This window comes from Nanorana parkeri, unplaced genomic scaffold (assembly GCF_000935625.1).
Source record: "Nanorana parkeri isolate BGI_ZX_2015 unplaced genomic scaffold, ASM93562v1 scaffold285, whole genome shotgun sequence".
NCBI lineage: Eukaryota > Metazoa > Chordata > Amphibia > Anura > Dicroglossidae > Nanorana > Nanorana parkeri.
This window is the reverse complement of record NW_017306553.1, coordinates 1181674-1189447: the sequence shown is the minus strand read 5'-3', so window position 1 is coordinate 1189447 and position 7774 is coordinate 1181674. Positions and strand designations below refer to the sequence as shown.

The window sequence follows — 7774 nt, the reverse complement described above, 5'->3', positions numbered from 1 at the left end:
AGCATAAGTTCCTAAAACTATTTTTTTTTTTTTGCGGGCAGGACAGAACCTCTTTCAAGGTTTTATTTGTTGTCTTTGTCCCCATTGGGTAGATTTCCCCCTCTCCTGTCAGTGGTGACACAGATTGCAACAAAACGCTCTTTTTAGTAAAATAGAGAAGGGCTATTATATATTGCCTATTACTATATTACTCTGTCATATGTATAATTATAATTAATATAATTATTATAACCTGTAGATGATTACTATTGTCTGTGTCTTCCTGTCCCAGTGACAACCTCTCCCTCATTTCTCTTCCTCCTGTCATAAGCAACAGGAAGTTAGGTTAAATCTCTCTGGGAAGTCACAGATAACAATAAAAAGCTGACAAAAGTGTTTAATCTTCTCAAGTCCATTCAAATCTAAAAGAGAAAGTTTTGTCTGTAGTCAGACCCTAAATAAACCCAACTCATCCTGAAATGAAAAGATGAAGAACTAAATGAAGGAAGCATACTTCCAGCTCAGAGGGAAATGGCTCCCTTCCGCGTAAATAAGAAGATCCCGGTGAATTTTAATAAAGAGAATATTGTTATTGTAATAAAAGAGAGCTTGTGTGTCAGCGACCTGGGGACGCGCCTTCCACCTCCATCTTTCATTTCATATCTCGCCGTCCGGTCCTGACGCATTGTTAATCTCGTCCCAATGTGCCACATATTAAAGGGTGTTCAATAATTTATCGTGGTCATCATTAACTTTGCTTGGAGCTACTCGGGAGATGTCTAATTAATAGCGGCACGGTGCTGGCAAGGCGCGTACAGTAATGAGACCTTGTAGTTTTAATGAAGTGTAGTCCCCCGACAGGATCTGATTAACTCTTTCTGGCCAGGCAAGAAGACTGCAGAGTCACTGAAGTGGAACTACGGGCCAAATGACATATGAGATGCAGCCTGTCACTGGCATTAAGGCCCCATTCACACCTATGCGTATTGTAATATGCGCGTCTGTCGCGCGACCGTCACGCGGTTTTTTACCGCAATTCGCGTTTAAAAAGTTGCGCGATTCCAAAGGCTACTTGGCAGTATACAAATGGAAAACGCCCTACAAAACGGACCAATACGCAGCAAAAAACGCTCCGGGACCTTTTCATGCGTGGGCCGTTTTGTAGTGCGTTCGGGACGGGCGGAAATACGGACAGGTGGGAACGATACCATTGACTACAATGCTATTTATTTTTTAGAGCGTTCATTGAGCGTAGGACGCGCTACAAAACGGTCAGGTGTGAATGGGGCCTAACACAGCAGCATTTGGTTTTCTGAGTAACAGTCTAATACCTGTTGATCATGTAATGCTAATAGATCTGTTATTGTTGCACTTCTTTTAACCGGGTGACAACGCTGTTTGTTCTGCAGTGAAATTGCACAGTAGTGTTGTCACCAGGGCTGTCCCTTTAATGCAGTTGCCTCAGGTGGCATCTCTGTGGGTCACATGGGGGGCCCTTTCAAGCCAGAGCGCCCCAGGTTGCTAAGAGTTTACTGATTGCCAGGAGATGAGCTGGACGCTCTGGCCTGTCGCGCCGAGCTCCTGCCAACCAGTTGGGGAGGGTTCTATAGCTAATGATAACTGTGATAGCCAACCACAGGCTATATCTGTGATCATGTGATCGGGAGCCGGTCCTCCCAGGTCCTGATCATTAGTACAAGACTGAGTCGAGGACAGCCTAGTCTCTATCTAGGGGTGTACAATGAAGTGCACTCTAAGCAGAAACACTGGTAGGCATGTATGTGGCCCCCATGGAAGAGGGCTCACCTCCGTTGTGCGCACGCACGCTGGAAGTGGGATAAGCAAGAGACAAAGTACAACCCAACTACAGCTAATACCTTTTAAGTAGTTACAGCAACAGTGTTCATTATATAAAATGTTAAATAGTACAAATAAAAGGTTTTAAAAGGAATAAAAACTTTGCATTAAACCTGACTGTAGTAAGCACCCTCAACAGTGGTATATGGTTTGTCTCAATCCTGTAACTGTCACTGTTGCTGGACAGCTTGGCTCGCATGTAAATGTGGCGACAAATATAAATAAAGATATGTGAAATGCAAAAAGGAATTCCGGTACTGAATATTATCATTACAGGTATCAACAGACACCGTTACCAGAATGTAATTTCCTACACTACAGCACTGAGCAACCATTTAACCCTTTGTTGGCTCTGCCACTGCCTTCTTCACTATGGCTTGGTGCAACAGGTGGATCAGGTTCATCTTACAGCTAACAGGAAAGGGAAAGAGCGTAACTAACTGGCGCAGCCTGCTCCAGTTAGTTGCGCTCCTTCCCTTTCCTGTTTGCTCTTCAGTATCACACAGTTAGACACCCCGGTCTAATAACACAAGGAGACGCACAACGGCCACGACACACCACACACACCTCTAGTTGTGCGCTAACTAATCAGTCTTCATTTTCTAACTTCATCTTACACATGTCCACATGAACCAGCTGTACCTATGTTACTTGTACTGACTGATTTAGTTAGCTAGATAGGAAAAATGAAAGTTCCCTTTTTTATCTTTTGCAGGTAACATGCTAAAGACTCAGAAAGATAATGCTTTGTAGAGTTGAGGTTTAGTTGCCTCTGTAATTACTGTACGTAGGGTTAAATATGGTATATGTTGTATATACTAGCTTTAGCCTGGGGTTGCCCTACAGCAGAGGAAAGATGAAGTGGCTGAGCAAGAGAGATGCTGGGTTGCTAGGCAACTCTATGCCTAGCTCCTGGTACCCGGTGATACAGACGATACATCAAGATCAGAATAGGGACTCCGCCAGTGGAATTGCATTCACCAGAGCCTTGCCATTAAGTTGAAAAAAATCTGTGCATACTCTTGTGCCAAGTCTACAAGCACCAGCCTTGAAACAGTAACTGTGTGAGTCTAAAGTTCTCCTCGGCTTCAAGGTGCTGTCCAGGCTAAGCAAGCAATTCTTTCCTCTTTATGGTTTATCAGCAACTGACTTATCTCTTTCTTTCTTTTTGCTATTCCTAAATCAAAACTGTGCTTTGTCCATGCTGGGTGATGCATTGTGGTACCATTCAAAATGAGTGATGTACTGTGGTATTATATGTAGCAGTAAACGTTTTCGGGTGTGCTTCCACAACAAACTACTGGGAACTACTTCTTGAGAGGTCACATAGACCCTCCACCAAACCAGGCACCTAAACCTCCACAACCCCACCGCCATACTCCATATTGACAGGATGCCATGAGGGCTGTCACTGTAAGGGGGCCACTGTGACTCCTTCGTATCCTGGCTATGGCACTGCAGCATGTTTTGCTTAGCAAACTTTTACAGCTACTTATTTATCTGATACTTAGCTTTGGTTGTAGCTGGTATACAAAATTCCATATTGAACAGGACTTCATGGTGATTAGGAGTTATCAGGAAAATGGCTTCTTGTCCTCTGTTCCAGTGAGGTGCTCTGGCGTCAGTGAACTCTTCCTGATAACTTCTGCCTATCCATCTTTATTCTAGTTGCTCCCATTCATTAACATGAGGTATCCGCGATTGGTCCAAAAAACACAAACATATCTTTCTCATGACAGTGATTGGATGGCAACTGAAGCTGCCATAAATTAATGTTCAGCTATATGCTGTCCACGAGAACAGTCTTAAATAAATATTGTCTTCCTATGTCAACAACAGCCCTGGCATTCCCAAGGCACCACCTCTGCGTACAGTTTCTAGCACATCAAAGTGACCATTGATCTCAGGAAGAGAAGACTGATTATTATAGCAATACAAACTCTGTTGATTATACTGTTCCCAGAGAAGATACGGCCACTCAGTGTGTGTATATATATATATATACTGTATATATAGATATATAGATATATACACTACAATACACGTCATTCACTACACAGTAAATAATAAGTACTTTGTCATTGTGGAGCCTTTTCTGAGTCCTCCTTTCATTCAGTGGACCTTCATTGCTCCAACAGTCATACACTTGTGAACAGCCTCAACAGAACAGGACCTGTGGGTGGTCATGCCTCCTACTCAGCCTATTAAAGGTGAGCATGTATGAACCAGGAGTAAAAGTAAAGCTCTGTTGCCTAATTAGGCTTCTTATCTCGTGCCCAATATTACCAATACTGCCATGGTAGAGGCAGGAACCGACACCATCTGACCTATATTATAGTTGGGAGAGTACAGAAACCAAATTATCCTGGCTGTCTAGATTAGGCGATCAGATAATTAGCATATTGTGTAAAATAATTATTTCTAGAGATCTAGACCATTCTTCCATTAAACTCTAGAAAGTGTTTTGTTTTGTTGGGGTTCCTCTTGACATGTAAAAACCTTTGTCTTTGCTAATGACTACTACTCCTACCATAATACAGTAATAAGTAATTTGAGTGAAAGAGGTTTGGTTCTGTGTTTCTTCTTTAAAACTGAATTCCCAGCGTATATAATGAATTGTGCCAAATGGGACTTGTAATCACAGTAATCTTTGAGAACGAGACCACATGGATAATGAGACCAGCTGCTTGTGATTCTGCTTCCCCCAACTAAGATTCCACCCTGTTCATTTTCAGCTCAAATAAAACAGCAGAAAGTACTTTATTCCCTTTCTTGTGTAATCTTTACACCTAGCCCGCCAGCCTTTGCCATCGCTGATTCTGTATTGCAAGGGTAGGCAACCCTGGCACTCCACCTGTGGTGAAGCTACAAATCCCACCATGTCCCTGCCTCTGGGAGTCATGCCCGTCACTGTTAGAGGCTTGCAGTGCCTCATGGGACTCGTAGTTTCACCACACCTGGAGTGCTGAAGTTGCCTACACCATGCTGTAGTGTTTAATAGAATTGTAATGGTGTGACAGGTCCTCTTATCAACAAATTACTTTCTACATCCCAGGTGTGCAGTAAAGTGTTTCTGCTTGTTGACTGGAATTTGAATTTGGAGTGGAGTTGGTGCATGAGCGCTTTGTGCAGAAAACGACAGGAGCATTTTTCTGGAAGAGACATGGCGTGGCCATCTATGGCTGCATGGCGGACAGTACACCACCTGGAAGAGGACCCTTCATTTGCCATACAAGTGGATTGGCTGCAAATATGCCGGTGGACATGTGGGGTTCCCTGGAGGTTTGCCAGATATTGGCAAGAGGCTACTAAGACTATCTACCTCTGTGAAAGTTAAATGCAGGGTATGCACTGTGGGGCTGCAAGGGTGAGGTTTAATTAGTGGCCTCAAAGGGAAACAGTCAGGATTTGCAACTTTTGGGCCCTGCATTTGCGTGAAAAACCACAAAACTTTTGTTCAAATTGACTTTGACCGATTGCCTTCTGGAATTCGGGAAGGAATGAGTTTCCTGTTGGAACCTTTCTCCTGATCAGCTGCAGGTTTAAGGTTCCAATGTTGGAAATGTTGTTTAATATGATGTATTATGATCGATGAGAATTGGTAACTCCAATGTTTGGATTTTCCCACATTTTCAGTCGTGGTCACCGGGAGTAATAGAGAGGACCTCTTCAGTGGTGACACAGACAGTAATTAAAAATAACAGGGTTGCTATCCCTTTCCTACTGTATCCAAAACAAGGCAGACCCTAAATCAGGCATTTCAGTTTGAAGTGAAGACTGAGAACATGGAACCCTTCCTCTGACCTAATCATGGCTATAAAGCTTCCAGATATCTTTAGCCATTCCCCAACTGCATTAACAAGCTGATTGGAGTTGCTGCTTAGTTAAATTAGTAGAAAAGAGAAGATAATTCATACAGACGGTAGATCATTCCGACACGAACGTCATAAAATTCTACCGCCCATGTAGAAATAATCTTATAATTATTAGTGGCTGGGTTGGCTGAAAAGCAGTCTGCTGTTATTATAGAAAGCACACACAGAATTAATCCTGAGAAGCCGAGAAGAGGAGCTGGCATGTGGAATGAAGACCTCCCTCCTCATATGGTCCCCAGGGAAGCAGAACAGTCACGATTCACAAGATGAAGTGTGACTTCACTAAGCAGTCAATGGCTCCCAGGAGACGCCATCGCTATTCAATACAGACTGATATAAAATCGTGATATCCATTTCCTGCTACAGACAATTCTGCTTCCATGCCAGGACTACTAGATTGGCGATAGACCAATGGGTACATGGATGGATGGATAGATAGATAGATGGGTAGAGAGAGAGGGCGAGAGAGAGAGAGATAATGAATAGTTAGCTAAATAGATAGGTAGATAGATAGATAACAGATGGGTAGAGAGAGAGGGCGAGAGAGAGAGATAATGAATAGTTAGATGGATAGATAGATAGATAGATAGATAACAGATGGGTAGAGAGAGATAATGAATAGATAGATAGATAGATAACAGATGGGTAGAGAGAGAGGGCGAGAGAGCGAGAGAGATAATGAATAGTTAGGTAGATAGATAGATAGATAAATAAATAGATAATAGAGATAATGGTAGGTAGATAGATAACAGATGGGTAGTGAGAGAGAGAGATAATGAATACATGGATAGATAGATAGATAGATAGATAGATAACAGATGGGTAGTGAGAGAGAGAGATAATGAATAGATAGATAGATAAATACATAGATACATAGATAGATAAATATATAATAGAGATAATGGTAGATAGATAGATAGATAGATAAATAATGGTAGATAGATAGATAGATAGATAGACTTTCGATCTCCAGTGCAATATCATCAGTACAGTTTGATGAAGGGCACACTCTTAGATTCAATAATGGAGTAACAGCAGACCAGAGAGGAGATCTGTAGAACCCGATTGGCCCCCAGTGTTGGCCTTCCCAATTGGATTCCTGCTGTGCCAAGGCTGATATCTCACACATTTAGATACTGACACTAATTGCATTTAAAAATACATTTCATTATTTTCTATTAATGATGAATACTTAATTACTTTATTCATATCTGCTGGGAGCTCCCCATGTCTAATTTAGGAGATAAGCTCATTTGCATATAAGCAGGTCTACAAGCTTCAGTATCTGAGATGTAATTATCAATAAATTCTATGTAGAAATTAATACATTTCTGCTCTTAGAACTATAGATTTTAAAGCAAGTAATAGTCAAGCTATAATAGGCTGTGGAACCTGAAACATACTGGCAGTGCCAGTGGTACAATGTTGTACTCTATACTTGTTCTATTGGGTAATGGCGGCCTCTAGTGGTCACCATAGGAAACTGCAGCTAGTTGATGCTCTTAATTTAATAATAACAGAAGTTATTTGTTTTGGAGTTCTTCCCCTTTAAAGTAAAACAGTCTTAACCTGAGCAATTCATACTGAACATAGGATGGGTAAAAAACACAATCTCCCATATTTTTCACCCCCTCTATTTGTCCTGACAAATGTTATTACTGAAAGAAAATCCCACATTTTCAGCTAGAATAAATGGGAAATCTTCCATTGGGGACACTAGTTTCGGTGACCCTACTGACCATCAGGGATTTCCCTCTCCTTGGAGGGATTTTTCCTCACTTCCTGTTGTGGTTATCAGATTGGAAGTCAAGGGAAATCTCCCCAATGGCAAAAACAAATCTGAAAAAACCTTCCCTTACTCTATCCAAAACTAAAAAAAGCTTTGGCATCAGCCCTGCTTGAATTATCCATGTAGATAGGAACAGCGATATGTGCTCATTAGCCATGCAGGCTCTGGTTCCTGCTTAGTAGTGCTGTACAGTGATTGCACTCTGCACCTCCCCATCTCATCATCTCCATAAAATAAGTGTGTGTGTGTGTGTGTGTGGGGGGGGGGGGGGTTG

At 42.0% G+C, this 7774-nt stretch overlaps 1 protein-coding gene across 1 annotated transcript in view; it reads right to left on the bottom strand.

Moving 5' to 3' along the window:
- The window catches only part of PAMR1 (peptidase domain containing associated with muscle regeneration 1), a 41591-nt gene that overhangs the window by 21623 nt on the left and 12194 nt on the right, over positions 1-7774 (bottom strand). The gene's annotated exons all lie outside the window — the stretch shown is intronic.